This window comes from Lipotes vexillifer, unplaced genomic scaffold (assembly GCF_000442215.2).
Source record: "Lipotes vexillifer unplaced genomic scaffold, Lipotes_vexillifer_v1.1 scaffold65, whole genome shotgun sequence".
NCBI lineage: Eukaryota > Metazoa > Chordata > Mammalia > Artiodactyla > Lipotidae > Lipotes > Lipotes vexillifer.
Genome location: NW_006796728.1, coordinates 3,010,014 through 3,033,017, shown reverse-complemented (window position 1 = coordinate 3,033,017; position 23,004 = coordinate 3,010,014).

The following is a 23,004-nucleotide window of genomic DNA, read 5'->3' as shown; positions in this document are numbered from 1 at the left end:
GGAATAAAAAAAAAAAAAAAAAAAAAAAAACAGAGAAGGAAGCAACCATTTTTATTGTGGGAAAGTTGATATAAAGAAAGCTATTTTAAAAAGTGATAGCAGTATCCAAACAATAAAATATGAAAAATATATTGCACTGAGGGTTCCAAAAGGATTTAAGTTAAAATTCTAAATTAATATTTAGTGAAACAATTTATAATTCTAAATAAACAGTCATTGGAGTCATAATTGAAAAATAATTTTCTGAGTATGAGATTTTTAAATCTCTTAAAATTACTTTAAAATAAATAAAATATAAACAATCTTGTGAAAGAAGAACAAAGATAGAGATAACGTGCTCCCTAATTCAAACTATACTATAAAGCATGGTACTGGCAGAAAAGCACATACATAGATCAATGAAACAGAAGAGAGAACCCAGAAATGAACCAACATTTATATGGTCAACTAATCTACAACAAAGGAGGCAAGAATATTCAGTGGGTAAAAGACAACTTCTTCAATAAATAGTGTTGGGAAAACTGGATAGCTACATGCAAAGAATCAAACTGGACTAATTTCTCATACCAGATACAGAAATAAACTCAAAATGGATTAAATGTAGGATGTGAAACCATACAACTCCTAGAAGAAAACATAGGCAGTAAGCTCTTTGATATAGGTCTTAGCAATATTTTTTGGATATGTTTCCACAGGCAAACAAGAAAAACAGATGTAAAAGAAAAAGTAAGTAAAGAGGATATCAAACTAAAAAGTGTTTGCACATCAAAGAAAACTACCAACAAAACAAAGAGGCTGCCTAGTAGATTGGAAAATTTTTTACAAACAATATATCTTATAAGGGGATAATATATAAAATATACAAAGAATTCATGCAACTCAACATCAAAAAAATAAACAACTTGATTAAAAAATGAGCAGAGGACCTGAAGAGACATTTTTCCAAAGAAGAGATACAGATAGCCAACAAATACATAAAAAGATTCTCAACATCACTAATCATAAGGGAAATAAAATCAAAACCTCAATGAGATACCATGTCACACCTCTCAGAATGGTTATTATCAAAAAGACAAGAAATAACAAGTGTTGGCAAGGATGTGGAGAAAAGGGAATCCTTATGCACTGTTGGTGAGAATGTAAATTTGTGCATCCTCTATGGAGTTTCCTCAAAAATTAAAAAAAAACACTACTATATAATTGAGCAATTCTACTTCTGGTTATTCTTCAAAAAAAATCCCCAAATGCTAATTCTCAAAGATATACGTACCCATATGTTCATTACAGAATTATTCACAATAGCCAAGATATGGAAGCAACCTAACTGCCAATTGATGGAAGAATGAATAAAGAAGATGTGGCATACATATATCACACACATACACACAATGGAATATTAATCAGACATAGAAAAGAGTGAAATTTTTCCATTTGCGATAACATGGATGGACCTATGTTATGTATTATGTTAAATGAAATTACTCATAAAAAGGCAAATAGAAAAAATGATTTCACTTATATGTGGGATCTAAAGAACAAAATATTCTCCCCAAGGAACAACGTGCCTGAATCCCATATCAGGCTACTTAGCCTGGAAGTCCTTCACTGGGAAGTCGAGCCCCCAGAACATTTGGATTTAAAGGCCAGCAGGGCTAACTTTCAGGAGCCCCAGGGTCTGTGGGAGATAGAGATTCCTTTCTTAAAGGGCACACACAAAATTCATATGCTCTAGGACCCAGAGCAGAAGCAGTAATTTAAAAGGAGCCTGAGTCAGACCCACCTGCTTATCTTGGAGAGACTCACTGGAGGGGTAGGAAACAACTGGAGCTCACCCCAAGGACTCATAGACTTGTGGCATCCCTTTTGGTGAACTCATTCTACCACAAGAACACTGAAGATAGAAAGTGCCATTTTGGAATCTTCCCTCTAGCTTATTAGCAACTGAACTCATCCCCACCCTCCAGCTTGTCTGCACTAGTACTTGGACACTTCAGGCCAAGCAACAATCTGGATGGTGACACATCTCCACCCACCAGCAGGCATGCTGCCCCTGAGCCCACAGCTGCCCTAGGACATGACACTGTCCACAAGTGGTCCCAGAACGAAGCACCACACACCAATAAGCAGACACTAGTCTTAGGACCCCCAGGGCCCTGTAGAAAGAGACCCTGAGGCCGAGCTCTGCTCAGCAGTGGACAGGCACAATTCCCAAGAAAACTGAAGCCCCAGACCTTCTATCAGTGAGCAGACACACCAACTACAGATTACCCAGGGCAGTGCAACCAGAGATCCTGGGACATGGTTCTGCCCACTGTTGAGCTGGCACTAGTCCCAGGACACCCTGGACCTTGGCTCCACCCTCCAGCAGGTGGACTCCATAACCAGGACACTGCAGTCATAAAGCCTGCCTTGTCGGACCCCAGCAAGCACACCAGCAAGCTGGCATCAGCCCTGGGACTACCTGGGCCCAGGCCCTGCCCACTAGCAAACCATGACATCTCAGGGACACCTTGGGCCCCAAATCCAATAGCTGTGGGATCCAGCCCCACACACCAAAAGGCTAAGAAGAGATTCAGGGTCCCCAAGGCCCTGTAGCCAGACACCCCAGGATGAGGCTTTGCCCACCACTGAGCTGTCACTGGCCCTGGGACCCACTGGGGTGCCACATCTATTTGTATTATGACCTGGCCCCACCAACCAGCAGCCAGCAACCTCCACAAAATTCAGGGTCTGACAACCAAACAAACCAGGGGCCAGTCAGGCCTGCCAGACTGCCTACAGTAATCAGCCAGCCACAATAAAATGGCACATGCAGTCCATATATGGTACACCCCTAGCTTTGGGGACTAGAGGGGATCATGCACTTGGACACATAGGACATATTTTACAAAAGGTCAGTTCTCCAAGACTGGGAAACTTAATCAACCTACCTGATACATACAAATAAAAACAGCAAATTAGGTAAAATGAAGCAAGAGAGGTATATACTCCAAATGAAGGAAGAAGATAAAATCCCAGAAGAACTAATGAAGTGGAAATAGGCAATCTACCCAATAAAGAATTCAAGGTAATGATCACAAAGATGACTGAAGAACTCAGGAGAAGAAAGGATGAAGACAGTGAGAAGATAACATTTTTAACAAAGAGTTGGAAAATATGAAGAAAAAACAAATAGAATTGAAGAATAAAATAACTGAAATGAAAATATAATAGTAGGAAACAACAGTAGTTAAAAGATACAGAGGAACAGTTCAATGATCTGGAAAAAGGAGTCATGGAAATCACTGAAGCCAGATAAAAGAAAAAAAAGAAAAAGAAAAAAAGAAAAGAAATTAAGACAGTTCAGGAGATCTCTATGACAACATCAAGCATACTATATTTTCATTATGGAGCTCCCAAAAGGAGAAGAGAAACAGATAAAGTGGCAGAAAATATATTTGAAAACATAATAGCTGAAAACTTCCCTAATCTGGGAAAGGAAACAGATATACAGGTACAGAAAGTGCAGAGTCCCAAACAGGATCAACCCAAAGAGACACACTGTAATACAAAGACACACTGTAATTAAAATGGAACAGAATAAAGATAAAAAAAGAATATTAAAATCAGCAAGAGAAAAACAAGTTACATAAAAGGGAACTCTCATAAGGCCATAAGCTGACTTTTCAGTAGAAATTCTAGAGGTGAGAAGGGAGTAGCACAATAAACTTAAAGTGATGAAAGGGAAAAACCCACAACAAAGAATATTCTTCTTAGCAAAGCTTTCATTCAGATTTTGTGGAAAGATCAAAAGCTTTAAGACAAGCAAATGATAAATAAGTTTTGCACCACCACACTAGCTTTACAAGAAATGTTAAAGGGAATTCTCTAAGCAAAAAAGAAATGTCCACAACTAGAAACAAAAATTGTGGAAAAAAGCACACTAATTGGTAGAGGCAAACATACAGTAAAGGTAGTAGATAACCATGTACAAAGCTTGAAGAAAGACCAATAGACAAAAGTACTAAAATTATCTATATCAGAAATAAGTAGTTAAGGGACACATAAAACAAATGGATGTAAAATATGATATCAAAAACAGTTATCATGGGGAAGGGGAGTAAAAATCAGGGTTATTAAAATGTACTTGAAATAAATCAACAACTTAAAATAATCTTGTGATACATATATATATGCACACACACATATATGTACTCATATATAGATACTCATAGATATATATTGCTACATACAAACCTCAGGGTAACCACAAAGGAAAATCTATTCTAGGTACAAACACACAAAAAGAGAAAGGGATCCAAACAAAACACTGAAGAGAGTCATCAAATCACATGAAAGGAGAACAAAAGAAGGAACAAAAAAGAATTACAAAAACAGTTTAACATAATGGCAGTAAGTACATACCTATCAATAATTACTTTAAATGTAAATGGACTAAATGATCAGTCAAAAGACTGAGTGGCTGAATAGATAAAAAATAAGACCTATATCTATGTGGCTTACAAGAGACTCACATCAGATCTAAAGACACACACATACTGATAGTGAGGGATGGAAAACGTATTCCATGCAAAAAGAAATCAAAGAAAGCTGGGGTAGCAATACCAATACTCATATCAGAAAGTAGACTTTAAAACAAAGACTGTAACAAGAGACAAATAATGTTACATAATGTTCAAGTGATCAATCAAAAAAGATGTAACAACTGTAAATATATATGTACATAACCTAGGAGCCCCTAAGAACATAAAGCTAATATTAAAGGACATAAAGGGAGAAACTGAGTAACACAACAATAATAGTGGGCTTTAACACATCACTTACATTAATAAACAGAACATCCAGATAGTAAATCAATAAGGAATTACTCGTCAAAGTAACACATCAGAACAAATAGACTTAATACAAATATATAGAAGATTCCATCCAAAAGCAGCAGAATACACATTCTGTTCATGTGCACATGGATCATTCTCTAGGATAGATCCAATGCTAGGCCACAAAACAAGTCTCAGGAAATTTTTAAAAAAGTGAAATCATATCAACTATTTTTTCTAACCATAATGCTATGAGATTAGAAATCAACTACAGGGGAAAAAGCTGCAAAAAACACAAACATGTGGAAGCTAAACAGTATGCTACTAAACAACTAATGGATCACTTAAGAAATCAATGAAAAAATTTAAAAATACCTGGAGATGAATGAAAATGAAAACACAATGATCGAAAATCTATGGGTAAACAGCAAAAGCAGGTCTAAGAGAGTTTATAGCCATATAAATCTCAAACAACCTAAGCTAACAACTAAAGGAATTAGAAAAAACAAGCAAAACCCAAAGTTTGTAGAAGGAAAGAAATCATAAAGATCAGAGCAGAAATAAATGAGAGATTAAAAAACAATATAAAACATTAATGAAACTGAGTTGTTTCTTTAAAAATATAAGCAAAACTGATAATCCTTTAGACTCAAGAAGACTCAAGAAGGAAAGAGAGGGCCTAAATCAATAATATCAGTAATAAAGAAGGAGAAGTTACAATTGACACTACAGAAATACAAAGTATCATAAGAGACTACTATGAACAGTTATATATCAATAAAATGGACAACCTAGGAGAAATGGACAAATTCATAACAATATAGAAATATACAATCTTCTAGGACTGAACCAGGAAGAAATAGAAATAGACCAATTACCAGTAATAAAATTTAAATAATAACTTTAAAAGTTCCCAACAAACAAAAATTTTGGAATAGATGGCTTCACAGGTGAATTCTATCAAACATTTAGAGAATAGGTAGCACCTATTCTTCTCTAACAATTCCAAAAAATTACAGAGGAAGAAACACTTCAGAACTCATTCTACAAGGCCAACATCACCCTAATACTTAAACCAGATAAAGATACTACAAAAAAAGAGAAAATTACAGACCATTATCACTGATGAACATAGAGGCAAAATTCCTCAACAACATATGAGCAAACTGAATTCAAAGATACATATAAAGGATCATATACCATGAAGAAGTGGAATTTATCCTAGAGATGCAAGGATTGTCAAATTTGAAAATCAATCAATGTTATACCCTACATTAACAAAATGAGAAAAACCATATGATCAACTCAATAGATGAAAAATCTTTTGACAAAATTCAACATTCATTTATCATTAAAAACTCTTCAGAAGATAGGTACAGAGGAACATACCTCAACATAATAAAGGCCATATATGACAAGCCCAAAACTAACAACATACTCAGTGGTGAAAATCTGAAAGCATTTATTGTAAGATCAGAAAGAAGACACTCGCCTTACTTTCGCTGACACAATATTGGTAGTCCTATGCACAGCAATCAGACAACAAAATGAAAAGGAATCCAAATTGGAAAGGAAGAAGTAAACTGTCACTATTTGCAGGTGACATGATATTATACTTAGAAAACCCTAAAGATGACACAAAAAAATCTATTAGAGTTCATCAATGAATTTGGTAAAGCTGTAGGATACAAAATTAATATACAAAAGTTTTTCATTTCTATATGCTAATAAGAAACTATGAGAAAAAGGAATTAAGAAAACAATCACACATCATCTCATCAAAAAGAATAAAAAACCTGGGAATAAATCTAACTAATGAGGTAAAAGATGTGTACTTGGAAAAATGTAAGACAATGCTGAAAGAAACTGAAGATGACACAAACACATAGAAAGAGATATCATGTTCCTGGATTGGAAGAATTAATATTGTTAAAATGACCATACTACTCAAGGCTATCTAGGGATTAAATGCAATTCCTTTCAAAATACTGAATGCATTTTTCTCACAATTAGAAAAAATAGTTCTAAAATTTGTTTGGAAACACAAAATACCACGAATAACAAAAGCAATCTTGAGAAAGAAACACAGAGCTGGTTTCACACTCCCTGACTTTACACTACACTACAAAGCTAAAATAATCAAAGCTGTATGGTACTGGCACCAAAATAGAATAGAATAGAATATGGAGCCCAGAAATCAATAGAATAGAATATGGAGCCCAGAAATAAGCCCATACACTGCTGGCAAATTAATTATGACAAAGGGGACAAGAATATACAATGGGGAAAAGACAATCTCTTCAATAAATGGTGGTGGGAAAACTGGAGAGCTACATATAAAACAATGAAATTAGAACATTTTCTCACACCATATACAAAAATAAACTCAAAATGGACTAAAGACCTAATTATAAGACTAAAAAATCACAAAGCTCCTAGAAGAAAACATAGACAGAACACCCTTTGACAGAAATGGTAGCAATATTTCTTTTGTATCTGTCTCCTAAGGCAAAGGAAACAAAAGAGAAAAATGAACAAATGTGGGATGTAATTAAACTTAAATGACACAGCAAAGAAATCCATCAACAAATGAAAAGATAACATACTGAATGGTAGAAAATATTTGCAAATGACATGACCAATAAGAGATTAATATTCAAAATATATATACAGTTCATGAAACTCAATACCAAAAAAACAAACAGTTAAAAACTGGGCAGAAGACATAAAGAGACATTTTTCTTAAGAAGATATACAGATGGCCAACAAACACATGATAAATTCTCAACACCACAAATTAGTAGGGAAATGCATATTGAAACAACAATGAAATATCATCTCACATCTGTCAGAATGGCTATCATCAAAAAGACTACAAATAAAAAATATTGGCAAGAATGTGGAAAAAAGGGAATCCTGGTACATTGTTGGTGTGAATGTAAATTGGTGCACTTAAGGAAAACAGTATGGAGGTTCCTTAAAAAACTAAAAATAGAAATATAATCCAACAGTTCAATTCTTGGGTATAGATCTAAAGAATACAAAAATATTAATTTGAACAAATACATGTACCCCGGTATTCATACCAGCATTATTTACAACTGCCAAGGCAGGAAAGCAACTGTTTATCAAGATGAATGGATAAAGAAAATGTGGTATATATACATAGACACACACACACACACACACACACACACACACACACACACAATGGAATAGCAGTTCATCTTTAAAAAAAGAATGAAATTATGTAATTTACAACATGGATGGACATGGAGGATATAATTCTTAGTGAAATAAGTCATACAGGGAAAGATAACAGTATGTTATCATTTTTATGGGAATCCAAAAAGTAAAACAAACAAATGAATGTAACAAAAAATTGTGGTTTTCTCCAGAAATATGCCCAGGAGTGGGATTATTGCATCATATGGTATCTCTATTTTTAGTTTTTTAAGGTACCTCTATACTGTTCTCCATAGTAGCTCTATCAATTTACATTCCCACCAACAGTGTAGGAGGGTTCCCTTTTCTCCACACCCTCTCCAGCATTTATTGTTTGTAGATTTTTTGATGGTGGCCATTCTGACTGCTGTGAGGTGATACCTCATCAAAGTTTTGATTTGCATTTCTCTAATAATTAGTGATGTTGAACATCTTTTCATGTGATTTTTGGCCATCTGTATGTCTTCTTTGGAGAAATGTCTATTTAGATCTTCCACCCATTTTATGATTGGGTTGTCTGTTGTTGTTTTTGTTGTTTTTGATATTGAGATGCATGAGCTGTTTGTATTTTGGAGGTTAATCCTTTTTCAGAAACAGACTCACAAATATAGAGAACAAACTAGTGGTTTGTTACCAGCAGGGAGAGCGGTAGGTGATTAAGAGGTACAAACTACTATGTATAAAATAAATAAGATATAAGTATATATTGTACAGCACAGGGAATATAGCTAGTATTTTATAATAACTTTAAATGGATCCTAATCTATAAAAATATTGAATGACTATGTTGTACACCTGAAACTAATATAATACTGTTAACCAATTATACCTCAATTAAAAAAAAAAAACTGAACAAACCAAAAACAGAGTCATAGATATAGAGAATTTAAAAGTTGTTTCCAGAGGGGAGGTGGATGGGGGAATGAGGGAAATAAATATTAATAATAAAATATATTTAAATTATTTTATATGGGGCATTAGTAAATCTAAAATAATGCCTATCTTTTGACTTTGGAAACAAATACAAAACAATATTTTGAAAGAAAGTTTGAATACAAACTTTGATTATAATACATTGTTTTAATAAGACACCATTTATGCATGATTTATGACTCATCAATGATTCCTGCTTGTTAGTTTCAAATATTTTATGTAATGTATACCTGTGTTTCTCATCAAGTAACTGGCACAACACTCGATTTTACAGGAAAGGGAACTGACAATGTAATAAAATGTCTTTGTTTCTTACTATAAAATTATGAAAACATATCATTTGTACGTGTACACATTGCCAATATATTAATATGCAGTTTTTTTAGTGTGGTTCTGTGTCTTATTTTTATATAGAGAATTAGATAGGGAAGACTGAAAGACTTTGAAAAAAATAAATGATAAGTTGAGTGCAGGTTTATTTCTGGCCTTTTAAACTTAATAACATGGCAGCCATCTTGGATTGTGGTGTTACGCAGCGCTTTTGCGTATGGCCCGCCGAGCAGTGTCAGGCACAATGGTTTTGCGCTAGGAACTCTGGTTTGAGGGGTCGGGGCAAGGTCTCTGCCCACAGCCCCCTACAAGCAAGTGAAACTAGATGAAATACAAAGGAAAAGGAAAAAAAAAAGGATTATACACTGATTGTGAGCAGCCAGACCAAAATCTCTGTGGCCAAGAACAAGGACTGGCCGAGTGGATGAAAGGCTCTTGCTGCTCCAGCCAGGAGTCAGGACTCTGCCTCTGAGGTGGGAGAGCCAACTTCAGAACACTCGTCAAGAAGAGACCTCCCAGCCCCACATAATATCAAACGGCGAAAATCTCCCAGAGATCTCCATCTCAACACCAGCACCCAGCTTCACTCAACGACCAGCAAGCTACAGTGCTGGACAACCTATGCCAACCATATAGCAAGACAGGAACACAACCCCACCCACTAGCAGAGAGGCTGCCTAAAATCATAATAAGTCCACAGACACCCCAAAACACACCACCAGACGTGGACCTGCCCACTAGAGAGACAAGATCTAGCCTCATACACCACAACACAGGCACTAGTCCCCTCCACCAGGAAGCCTACACAACCCACTGAACCAACCTTAGCCACTGGAGACAGACATCAAAAACAACGGGAGCTACGAACTTGCAGCCTGCAAAAAGGTGAACCCAATCACAGTAAGATAAGCAAAATGAGAAGACAGAAAAACACACAGCAGATGAAGGAGCAAGATAAAAACCCACCAGACCTAACAAATGAAGAGGAAATAGGCAGTCTACCTGAAAAAGAGTTCAGAATAATGATAGTAAAGATGATCCAAAATCTTGGAAATAGAATGGACAAAATGCAAGAAGCAGTTAACAAGGACCTAGAAGAAATAAAGATGAAACAGACAATGATGAACAACACAATAAATGAAATGAAAAATACTCTAGATGGGATCAATAGCAGAATAAATGAGGCAGAAGAACGGATAAGTGACCTGGAAGATAAAATAGTGGAAATAACTACTGCAGAGCAGAATAAAGAAAAAAGAATGAAAAGAACTGAGGACAGTCTCAGAGACCTCTGGGACAACATTAAACGCACCAACATTCGAATTATAGGGGTTCCAGAAGAAGAAGAGAAAAAGAAAGGGACTGAGAAAATATTTGAAGAGATTATAGTTGAAAACTTCCCTAATATGGGAAAGGAAATCGTTAATCAAGTCCAGGAAGCACAGAGAGTCCCATACAGGATAAATTCAAGGAGAAATACGCCAAGACACATATTAATCAAACTGTCAAAAACTAAATACAAAGAAAGCATATTAAAAGCAGCAAGGGAAAAACAACAAATAACACACAAGGGAATCCCCATAAGGTTAACAGCTGATCTCTCAGCAGAAACTCTACAAGCCAGAAGGGAGTGGCAGGACATACTGAAAGTGATGAAGGAGAAAAACCTGCAACCAAGATTACTCTACCCAGCAAGGATCTCATTCAGATTTGATGGAGAAATTAAAACCTTTACAGACAAGCAAAAGCTGAGAGAGTTCAGCACCACCAAACCAGCTTTACAACAAATGCTAAAGGAACTTCTCTAGACAAAAACACAAGAGAAGGAAAAGTCCTATAATAACGAACCCAAAACAATTTAGAAAATGGGAATAGGAACATACATATCGATAATTACCTTAAATGTAAATGGACTAAATGCTCCCACCAAAAGACACAGATTGGCTGAATGGATACAAAAACAAGACCCATATATATGCTGTCTACAAGAGACCCACTTCAGACCTAGAGACACATACAGACTGAAAGTAAGGGGATGGAAAAAGATATTCCATGCAAATGGAAACCAAAAGAAAGCTGGAGTAGCAATTCTCATATCAGACAAAATAGACTTTAAAATAAGGACTATCAGAAGAGACAAAGAAGGACACTACATAATGATTAAGGGATCGATCCAAGAAGAAGATATAACAATTGTAAATATTTATGCACCCAACATAGGAGCACCTCAATACATAAGGCAAAAACTAGCAGCCATAAAAGGGGAAATCGACAGTAACACATTCATAGTAGGGGACTTCAACACCCCACTTTCACCAATGGACAGATCATCCAAAATGAAAATAAATAAGGAAACACAAGCTTTAAATGATACATTAAACAGGATGGACTTAATTGATATTTATAGGACACTCCATCCAAAAACAACAGAATACACATTTTTCTCAAGTGCTCATGGAACATTCTCCAGGATAGATCATATCTTGGGTCACAAATCAAGCCTTGGTAAATTTAAGAAAATTGAAATTATATCAAGTATCTTTTCCGACCACAACGCCATGAGATTAGATATCAATTATAGGAAAAGAGCAGTAAAAAATACAAACACATGGAGGCTAAACAATACACTACTTAGTAACGAAGTGATCACTGAAGAAATCAAAGAGGAAATTAAAAAATACCTAGAAACAAATGACAATGGAGATACAACGACCCAAAACCTATGGGATGCAGCAAAAGCAGTTCTAAGAGGGAAGTTTATAGCAATACAAGCCCACCTTAAGAAGCAGGAAACATCTCGAATAAACAACCTAACCTTGCACCTCAAGCAATTAGAGAAAGAAGAACAAAAAAACCCCAGAGTTAGCAGAAGGAAAGAAATCATAAAAATCAGATCAGAAATAAATGAAAAAGAAATGAAGGAAACAATAGCAAAGATCAATAAAACTAAAAGCTGGTTCTTTGAGAAGATTAACAAAATTGATAAACCATTAGCCAGACTCATCAAGAAAATAAGGGAGAAGACTCAAATCAATAGAATCAGAAATGAAAAAGGAGAAGTAACAACTGACACTGCAGAAATACAAAAAATCATGAGGGATTACTACAAGCAACTCTATGCCAATAAAATGGACAATCTGGAAGAAATGGACAAATTCTTAGAAATGCACAAACTGCCAAGACTGAATCAGGAAGAAATAGAAAATATGAACAGACCAATCACAAACACTGAAATTGAAACTGTGATTAAAAATCTTCCAACAAACAAAAGCCCAGGACCAGATGGCTTCACAGGCGAATTCTATCAAACATTTAGAGAAGAGCTAACACCTATTCTTCTCAAACTCTTCCAAAATATAGCAGAGGGAGGAACACTCCCAAACTCATTCTACGAGGCCACCATCACCTTGATACCAAAACCAGACAAGGATGTCACAAAGAAAGAAAACTACAGGCCAATATCACTGATGAACATAGATGCAAAAATCCTCAACAAAATACTAGCAAACAGAATCCAACAGCACATTAAAAGGATCATACACCATGATCAAGTGGGGTTTATTCCAGGAATGCAAGGATTCTTCAATATACGCAAATCTATCAATGTGATTAACCATATTAACAAATTGAAGGAGAAAAACCATATGATCATCTCAATAGATGCAGAGAAAGCTTTTGACAAAATTCAACACCCATTTATGATAAAAACCCTGCAGAAAGTAGGTGTAGAGGGAACTTTCCTCAATATAATAAAGGCCGTATATGACAAGCCCACAGCCAACATCATCCTCAATGGCGAAAAACTGAAAGCATTTCCACTAAGGTCAGGAACAAGACAAGGTTGCCCACTCTCACCACTCTTATTCAACATAGTTTTGGAAGTTTTAGCCACAGCAATCAGAGAAGAAAAGGAAATAAAAGGAATCCAAATCGGAAAAGAAGAAGTAAAGCTGTCACTGTTTGCAGATGACATGATACTATACATAGAGAATCCTAAAGATGCTACCAGAAAACTACTAGAGCTAATCAATGAATTTGGTAAAGTAGCAGGATACAAAATTAATGCACAGAAATCTCTGGCATTCCTATATACTAATGATGAAAAATCTGAAAGTGAAATCAAGAAAACACTCCCATTTACCATTGCAACAAAAAGAATAAAATATCTAGGAATAAACCTACCTAAGGAGACAAAAGACCTGTATGCAGAAAATTATAAGACACTGATGAAAGAAATTAAAGATGATACAAACAGATGGAGAGATATACCATGTTCTTGGATTGGAAGAATCAACATTGTGAAAATGACTCTACTTCCCAAAGCAATCTATAGATTCAATGCAATCCCTATCAAACTACCACTGGCATTTTTCACAGAACTAGAACAAAAAATTTCACAATTTGTATGGAAACACAAAAGACCCCGAATAGCCAAAGCAATCTTGAGAACAAAAAATGGAGCTGGAGGAATCAGGCTGCCTGACTTCAGACTATACTACAAAGCTACAGTAATCAAGACAGTATGGTACTGGCACAAAAACAGAAAGATAGATCAATGGAATAGGATAGAAAGCCCAGAGATAAACCCATGCACATATGGTCACCTTATCTTTGATGAAGGTGGCAGGAATATACAGTAGAGAAAGGACAGCCTCTTCAATAAGTGGTGCTTTGAAAATTGGACAGGTACATGTAAAGGTATGAGATTAGACCACTCCCTAACACCATACACAAAAATAAGCTCAAAATGGATTAAAGACCTAAATGTAAGGCCAGAAACTATCAAACTCTTAGAGGAAAACATAGGCAGAACACTCTATGACATAAATCACAGCAAGATCCTTCTTGACCCATCTCCTAGAGTAATGGAGATAAAAACAAAAATAAACAAATGGGACCTAATGAAACTTCAAAGCTTTTGCACAGCAAAGGAAACCATAAACAAGACCAAAAGACAGCCCTCAGAATGGGAGAAAATATTTGCAAATGAATCAACTGACAAAGGATTAATCTCTAAAATTTACAGGCAGCTCATGCAGCTCAATAACAAAAAAATAAACAACCCAATCCAAAAATGGGCAGAAGACCTAAATAGACATTTCTCCAAAGAAGATATACAGACTGCCAACAAACACATGAAAGAATGCTCAACATCATTAATCATTAGAGAAATGCAAATCAAAACTACAATGAGATATCATCTCACACCAGTCAGAATGGCCATCATCAAAAAATCTAGAAACAATAAATGCTGGAGAGGGTGTGGAGAAAAGGGAACACTCTTGCACTGCTGGTGGGAATGTGAATTGGTTCAGCCACTATGGAGAACAGTATGGAGGTTCCTTAAAAAACTACAAATAGAACTACCATATGACCCAGCAATCCCACTACTAGGTATATACCCTGAGGAAACCAGAATTCAGAAAGAGTCATGTACCAAAATGTTCATTGCAGCTCTATTTACAATAGCCCGGAGATGGAAACAACCTAAGTGCCCGTCGTCGGATGAATGGATAAAGAAGATGTGGCACATATATACAATGGAATATTACTCAGCCATAAAAAGAAACGAAATTGAGCTATTTGTAATGAGGTGGATAGATCTAGAGTCTGTCATACAGAGTGAAGTAAGTCAGAAAGAGAAGGACAAATACCGTATGCTAACACATATATATGGAATTTAAGAAAAAAAAATATTCTGTTCAATATATATATATTTTAGTGATAATATTTTAATTGGACAACTCCTTTTGGTTGTTCAAAGTGCTCTTACTGATGCTCTTAAGTGTCATATAACCGGCTCGGTTCTTTGTGGCTGTCTGGAGGGGTGGGATAGGGAGGGTGGGAGGGAGGGAGACAAAGAGGGAAGGGATATGGGAACATATATATATGTATAACTGACTCACTCTGTTATAAAGCAGAAACTAACACACCATTGTAAAGCAATTATACCCCAATAAAGATGTTAAAAAAAATAAATAAATAAAAAAATAAACTTAATAACACGCAGTGAGCATTTTACCATGTATTTAAATATATCATTAATCATTTAGTTTATTACTAATTTTTTATGAGTATCTAGAACTAACTTTTTTAAGATAAATTAAAATATTATAAATGTTTATATTTTATGAAAGAAAATGTCTTTGAACTAGAATTTGAAGCAGACAAAATGGATTGGAAAAAAATTATAACAAAGGACTTCCATTTGGTAAAATGACAATTAGTTTTTCATAAGGAAATATTCTTAATAGGTACTCCTATGCTAAGAAATAATAGGGAATAATAAGTTTAGCAAGTAATACCAAATTAGCCAAATCAATGAAAGAAAGAGAAAGTCATATTACACTATTTAGGAAAGTGTCAATTAAAATGTATATTTTTATAACAGGAATGATTGGGAGTTGTTGTAAGGTGTGATGGATCTGAAAACCAGAGTAGCAAGCAACAGTTTTAAAGGTATTGGCTTTCTGTAGATGGAGATAAAGGAATAGAGTTTTGGCAGTGCTAAAGAGAAGTTGGCTCTTTAGAGCCAAAAATTTAGCACTAATACACACACACACACACACACACACACACACACACACACACACCAAACTGTACCAGTTACAAAAATGTGAAGAATTAGCAAACTTGACTGGTACAAAACTACAGTGATATCTTTGAAGTGTACCCTCCAAAAGGCCATTACCTACACCAACCTATGATTACAAGAGTGATATGAACCCATGTACTCAGCATGCTTGGACAGAAGTCCAAGTCATAAACTCTATTGTAACCATGTGCATACAAACACATAATAACAGGAATAACAACAAACAGCCAATGAAGACAGAATTCGGAAGCTGAAATTCTCCTGTGTGGAGAGAAACTGAAGAAAAGAGGCTGCCTGATTCCTGACAATCTTCCTGTCCCGAGTTTCAGTCCTTTCAAGGTCTAGCTAAATTTCCCCCTGATTCTTAATTTGGATCCTTAAGAAAGGTACCCTTTGGTAAATGTTCATCTCTGTTTGGAGCTATTTGCAGTGGGCTTATAATACTTGCAACCAAAAGAGTCTTTATTCAAACTTTCAATTAGTACAGAAAAAGTATGTATTTGTTGTATTAATTTGAGGATAAAAATGAATTTATCCTAAATACAGAATGTAGAATAATAAATTTAATATTCCTAAGTCTATCCAATTAGCCAGGAGAATACAATAGAAGTATAATTTGAAAGTATAGACAGCAAATATATTTTCCAGTGAAGCTGAGAACAGTGATTAATAAACAGAACAAGTGAATTGTTCTATCAAACATACAAGAATCTGACATTTGATCTTAAAGCAGGGTTTGCCCCAAATCTCTTACTTGTGTTTTTCTGAGCATTGTTTGGATAAAAATAAGTAGCAACAAATGTTGCTTCTTAGCATGAAGTACAATTCTTCATGTGTGGGTGATTTCAACAAGTCTCAGATCTCCAAAGGGGGTCATAAGGGTTTAAAAATTACTCCTGGAAACACTGCAATGATAATAGGAGCTAATATTGAGCCACTTGATACTATATAATGAGTTACATATGAGAGTTTTCCATATAAAGTTAATTTTCACAAAAAAATCTATAAATAAATTTTTTATTACTAGTCACCTTCAGCAGAAGACATTGAGGCACAAGGAAGTTCGATAAGTTGATCAGCTAAACAGAGGTAGCAAATTGTTCAGTCTGAGTTCAAAATTAGATCTCCTGTCTCCCAAGTCTATCTTTTAAAACCCTTAGGCTATATCTCCTCCTTGATATAGAACATGGTGTGACAGAAAGATCACTGAGCCTACAGTTAGAACACTTAATTTCTGTTCTTAATTCTGCTAATTACTGTCTCTTGATCTTTAACAGATCACTTAATCTCTCTGCTTCAATTTTCTTAATCTGTACACTAGGAACAATACTTGGTCTCTTGAGAATCAAAATGTGATGATATAAGTGTAAAGTGTTTGATAAAAAGCAAAGTTTAATAAAAAGAGTCTTGTGTTTTCTTTGGATCATCCTACTTTTGCTACAGTGTTTAAAATATATAATCTTAATAAATAATGAATTGATTATGAAGATTGTGTTGAAGCAGAGGAAACATACAGCTTTAGTGCAGTAGACAAGAAAAAAATTTTGTGCCACTAACAAAAAGAGAAAACTAAAAGAGAAAAAAGTCATGAAGAGCTACTATATTGGACAATTTAAAATACAGGACAAAAGAAGAAATTATACCAATCCTTCTCAAACTTTTCCAAAAGACTGAAGAGGAGGGAACACTCCCAAAGTCATACTGTGAGCCACTATCACCCAGATACCAAAAGCAGATAAAGACAATACCAAAAAAGGAAATTAAAGGCCAATATGGTGCAGCCACTATGGAAAACAGTATGGAGGTTCCTTAAAAAATTACAAATAGAACTACCATATGACCCAGCAATCCCACTACTAGGTATATACCCTGAGGAAACCAGAATTCAAAAAGAGTCATGTACCAAAATGTTCATTGCAGCTCTATTTGCAATAGCCCGGAGATGGAAACAACCTAAGTGCCCATCGTCGGATGAATGGATAAAGAGGATGTGGCACATATATACCATGGAATATTACTCAGCCATAAAAAGAAATGAAATTGAGCTATTTGTAATGAGGTGGATAGATCTAGAGTATGTCATACAGAGTGAAGTAAGTCAGAAAGAGAAGGACAAATTCCGTATGCTAACACATATATATGGAATTTAAGAAAAAAAAAATGTTATGAAGAACCTAGGGGTAAAACAAGAATAAAGACACAGACCTACTGGAGAACAGACTTGAGGATATGGGGAGGGGGAAGGGTGAGGTGTGATAGGGCGAGAGAGAGACATAGACATATATATACTAACAAACGTAAGGTAGATAGCCAGTGGGAAGCAGCCGCATGGCACAGGGAAACCGGCTCGGTTCTTTGTGGCTGTCTGGAGGGGTGGGATAGGGAGGGCGAGAGGGAGGGAGACAAAGAGGGAAGAGATATGGGGACATATGTATATGTATAACTGACTCACTCTGTTATAAAGCAGAAACTAACACACCATTGTAAAGCAATTATACCCCAATAAAGATGTTAAAAAAAAAAAACAAACTGAAATTAGAGTTGCCATATCATCCAGCAAACCCACTCTTGGGTATATATCTGAAGAAAATTCTAATTAGAAAAGACACATGCACCCTATTTTTCATAGCGGAGATATTTACAACAGCCAAGACATGGAAGCAACCTATATGTCTATCAACAGATGAATGGATAAATATGTGGTCTATATACACAATGGAATATGACTCGGCCTTAAAAAAGAATGAAATGTCATTTACAGCAACATCAGTGGACCTGGAGATTACCCTAATAGATGAGGTAAGTAAGAAAGAGAAAGTCAAACACCATAAGATATCACTTATTCTCAGAATCTAAATTATGACACAAATGAACTTATTTACGAAACAGAAACAGACTCACAGGCATAGTAAACAAACTTATGGCTACAAAAGGGGAAAACGGGTTGGGGAGGGATAAATTAGGAGTTTGGGATTAGCAGATACAAAGTACTATATATAAAATAGATAAACAACAAGGTCTATATTTAATATCCTGTAATAAACCATAATGGATAAGAATACAAAAAAAAAATATATATATATATATATATATATATATATATATATATAAAACTGAATCACTTTGCTGTACACCAGAAACTAACACAGCACTGTAAATCAACTATACTTCAATTAAAAAAAAAAAATAAATAAATAATAAAATAAAATATAGGGACACACATATGTAGTTTAAAGGAACTTTAATTTGAGATGCTTGCAAAATATGACTGGAGCTTTTTGGAGAGGTTAAGAATGGAGATGGATTTGAAGGCATCAGTGTGTAACTAGAATATATTTGTCAAAACCTTTATTTGTTTTCTATTGCTGTGGAATAAGTTTCCACACACTTTATGGTATTAAAAAATTCTCATTTATTATCTCAAAGTTTCCTGGATCAGGATTCTGAGTATGAGTTTAATTGAGTCTTATGATCAGGGTATTACCACGCTGAACTAAAGTTATTGGCCAGGGCTGCAATCTGAACTGAGGTTGGAGTTCTATTCCATGCTTAGTGGTTGTCTATTGAATTTCATTCCTTAAATCTATAGAACTGGGTATCTCATAACTAGAGGTTGCCCTGCCATAAGACCCTCTCTACAACATGGGAATTTCCTTCTTCAAGGACAACAGCGGATCTCTGCTGATGCTCCTTTCCACTTTAAGGGTTTATCTGATTAAGTCAAGCCTATCTAGGATTATCTGCCTTTTGATTAACACAAAGCCCACTAATTAGGGAATTTAACTACCTCTGAAAAATACTGTTTTACCATATAATGTAACATAATCATGAGAGTGATATCTCATCATATTCATGGGTTCCACATTCATCTAAGGGAAAAGGAATACACAAGGAAATCAGGGATCAGGATTCATCTTAGCAGTCTGTCTATCACAGAAAAATATATTATTCTTTCATCCTTTCTTTTCTGATTTCTCTGAAAAGACAAGATAATAAATCATGAACAAAGAAATCAAATTATTTCAGTAAATAAGAGAAGTCTTTTGTATCTTATATGAGGCCTATATAACGAGACAACTATAAAATCACAAATAAGTAGTTTTAATTTTGTTTGATGATCTATCTATAGTATGGTATTAGAATACATTTCATTTGCAAAGACATAATAGAATTTTCAATGCATTATTAGTATTACATAAGTAAAAGTAAGTCTGTTTTTTTGACATTTCCAATATATTAAAAATATGGTTTAAAAAGACTTTGAACTGATAATTGGAAAACATTCTATGAAATATGGCTTATGCTTTCGAAGAGGAAACTCAATCAACTAAATTAGAAATAGGTGAATTCATATCATTTGAAATATTTTTGTTACTTGAATGAAAATTTCAAAAGTAATTAAATAAATGCTCTGAATTAAGTTATGAGTTTTTAAAATTTATAAACTGCCTCTAGGAGTATATTTATAAAGATGGCACTTTGAGTTTATAAAATATCAAAGCAAAGTTAGATAGTAGACCTCTTGATAAAAGAAAAAATAAATAAAGCAAAAAAATCACACACATATAAACAAATGAATAGAACTATTAAAGAAAGGAAGTGGCAAAATACTTTGATGCCTTATGTTCTTAACATGGTTGCTAGGAAAATATAGAACATTCTAGGGAAAAAATGCAGCACTTAATACCCATCAAATATGGTTATATAGAAAAATACAGTTGTACACAATCCTATCTCACCATTATCACTAATATGGACAGGACAAAGGAAAAAACATGGAAACAGATAAATAGTATCCCCAAATTTTCTCCTTGCCACCATGAACATAAGAACTAAAAGATAATTGTTATTATTGCATATGACTACAATATATTGGATACTATTATAATAATGCAATGATTGGATTATTCTATTTAATATAATTTTCTATTCTAGAAAAAAGGTACTTTTTAAAGGTCGGTGTTACAATTTATCCTTATGAATCAAAATTCTATTACTTTCAATAATAAATAGATTTATAAGAACTAAAAACTAAAGGAAAAATAAATATGACAGTTCTAATAGGAAAGGTGATAGCCTGAGGAAAAAGAAAGCTGTCATTTCCTTGCTCCACTATGGCTTAATAGACAGTGGCCCCAAACCAAAGTGTTAGTCATCATTTACCTGCTGTGCTTTTAAGTGGGGTATAGTTCCTAGGGAGAGACTTGGTGATAAAGGAAAAATAATTCATTGAAATTGACAGTATTTCTAAATCAGAGATACGAGGAATTCCCAGTGAAGTAGGAAAATAATCTAACTGAATATAGATATAAAATATCCCTGAATACATGGTGTAAAACCTCCATGTTTTCAGGGATATTTTATGCAAAATTGCATAAAAGAGAATAACATTCCTATCTAACAAAAATGACTATCCACATATTTCTTATCACAACAAAAATATTTATCTATCAAGAATCCAGTGAGGGCTTCCCTGGTGGCGCAGTGGTTGAGAGTCCGCCTGCCGATGCAGGGGACACGGGTTCCTGCCCCAGTCTGGGAAGATCCCACATGCCACGGAGTGGCTAGGCCCGTGAGCCGTGGCCACTGAGCCTGCGCGTCCGGAGCCTGTGCTCCGCAATGGGAGAGGCCACAACAGTGAGAGGCCCGCGTATCGCAAAAAAAAAAAAAAAAAAAAAAAAAGAATCCAGTGAATTAGCTTTTTTTTTCTGTGCTGTTGGACAATAGAAAAACAAATCAAAATCAGTACTCTGCTCTCAAGTAAAGAGCTGAAGAGGAAAATAGCAAATTTTAGATATGATGGACATGTGTTCTAAAGGAATTCTCCAACTTTAGATCAGTGTAAGTCAAGAGAGAGGGCTTCCTGTTAAATATGAGTAAAAGTAAAAACAAATATGGTAAACATGAACTACTGAGGGTAAGAGAGATCAGCAAATGATGTGAATACACATACACACACACACACACACACACACTCACACAATAAAAGAGAAATTTTCCAAAACTCTTTTTCACCATAGAAATTTTTAAATGACAAAATAAATAAATAAAGTAAAACATAAATGTTAAGACAACTGAATAGGGATTCAATGGAGATTTTAAGGTCAACAATACAAAAGGTATCCAAAGGGCAACAATATAGAATTATTAAAGAAAATATAAATAATAAAAATTAACCAAACATAGCTGAAAATCAAATTAATAACATGGAGAAAATAGTTCAAATTGCCTTATAAATTTAGAGAAAAAATAGAGAAATTTGTAAATATGAATGGTAACACAAATAATTCAATAAACAAAAAGTAGACTTTTACTGTGTTAGAGAACTTGGAAACAGAACATATTTTTCTTTTTTAAATGGAGAAATCGTTTCTTAACCAAAAGAAGAAATTATCTTCTTTTGAAATAATGAATATTATTGAATTATATTATTATAATATTATATTATATAATATATAATATTATAATAATATTATAATATTATTGAATTGAAATAAAGTTGAAATAATTGATGAAATCTATTAATACCAGGCAAAATTATTCAACGTCAAACATAATACAAGGGAACTTTGATTCAGGTCATGACAGAATAATACAAGAGTAATTGTTTTATATAAACAATTAAAATAATTATATGAGATAACATTTCATAGACATTGGCTGTTAATAAGAGACTGACATTTCTAAAGTAAGTGCCTTAAGACAGTTCAGCACTGTCTGGGACAATTTTCCAACTGCAATAGAGGGAAGTTGGGTACAAATAAAGCATTGCTGGTTTGTTTTTGTTTTTTTTGTTTTAACTGAAGAGCCAGATATCAAAGTGTTGGAGTTCTAAATCAGCTGGAATTTGTGAGGCAGGACATTAGAGGAGAGGAAAACTCATAAATGTAGACTTTACAAGTCTGTGTGGCAACACCTTATGGGTTTCTGGCTAAGGGTTTGGTTATGAATGCAAATGACAAGACATCATGAGGCAAATCAGATGCAGATGTCATGGGTCTGAGAGGAAACAGAGGTGCTAGAGTGTTGAAAATATACAAACCCAAACTGAGCAAACTGAAAAGAGAAATAGACAAAATTATAATTGTAGATTTTGATAACACT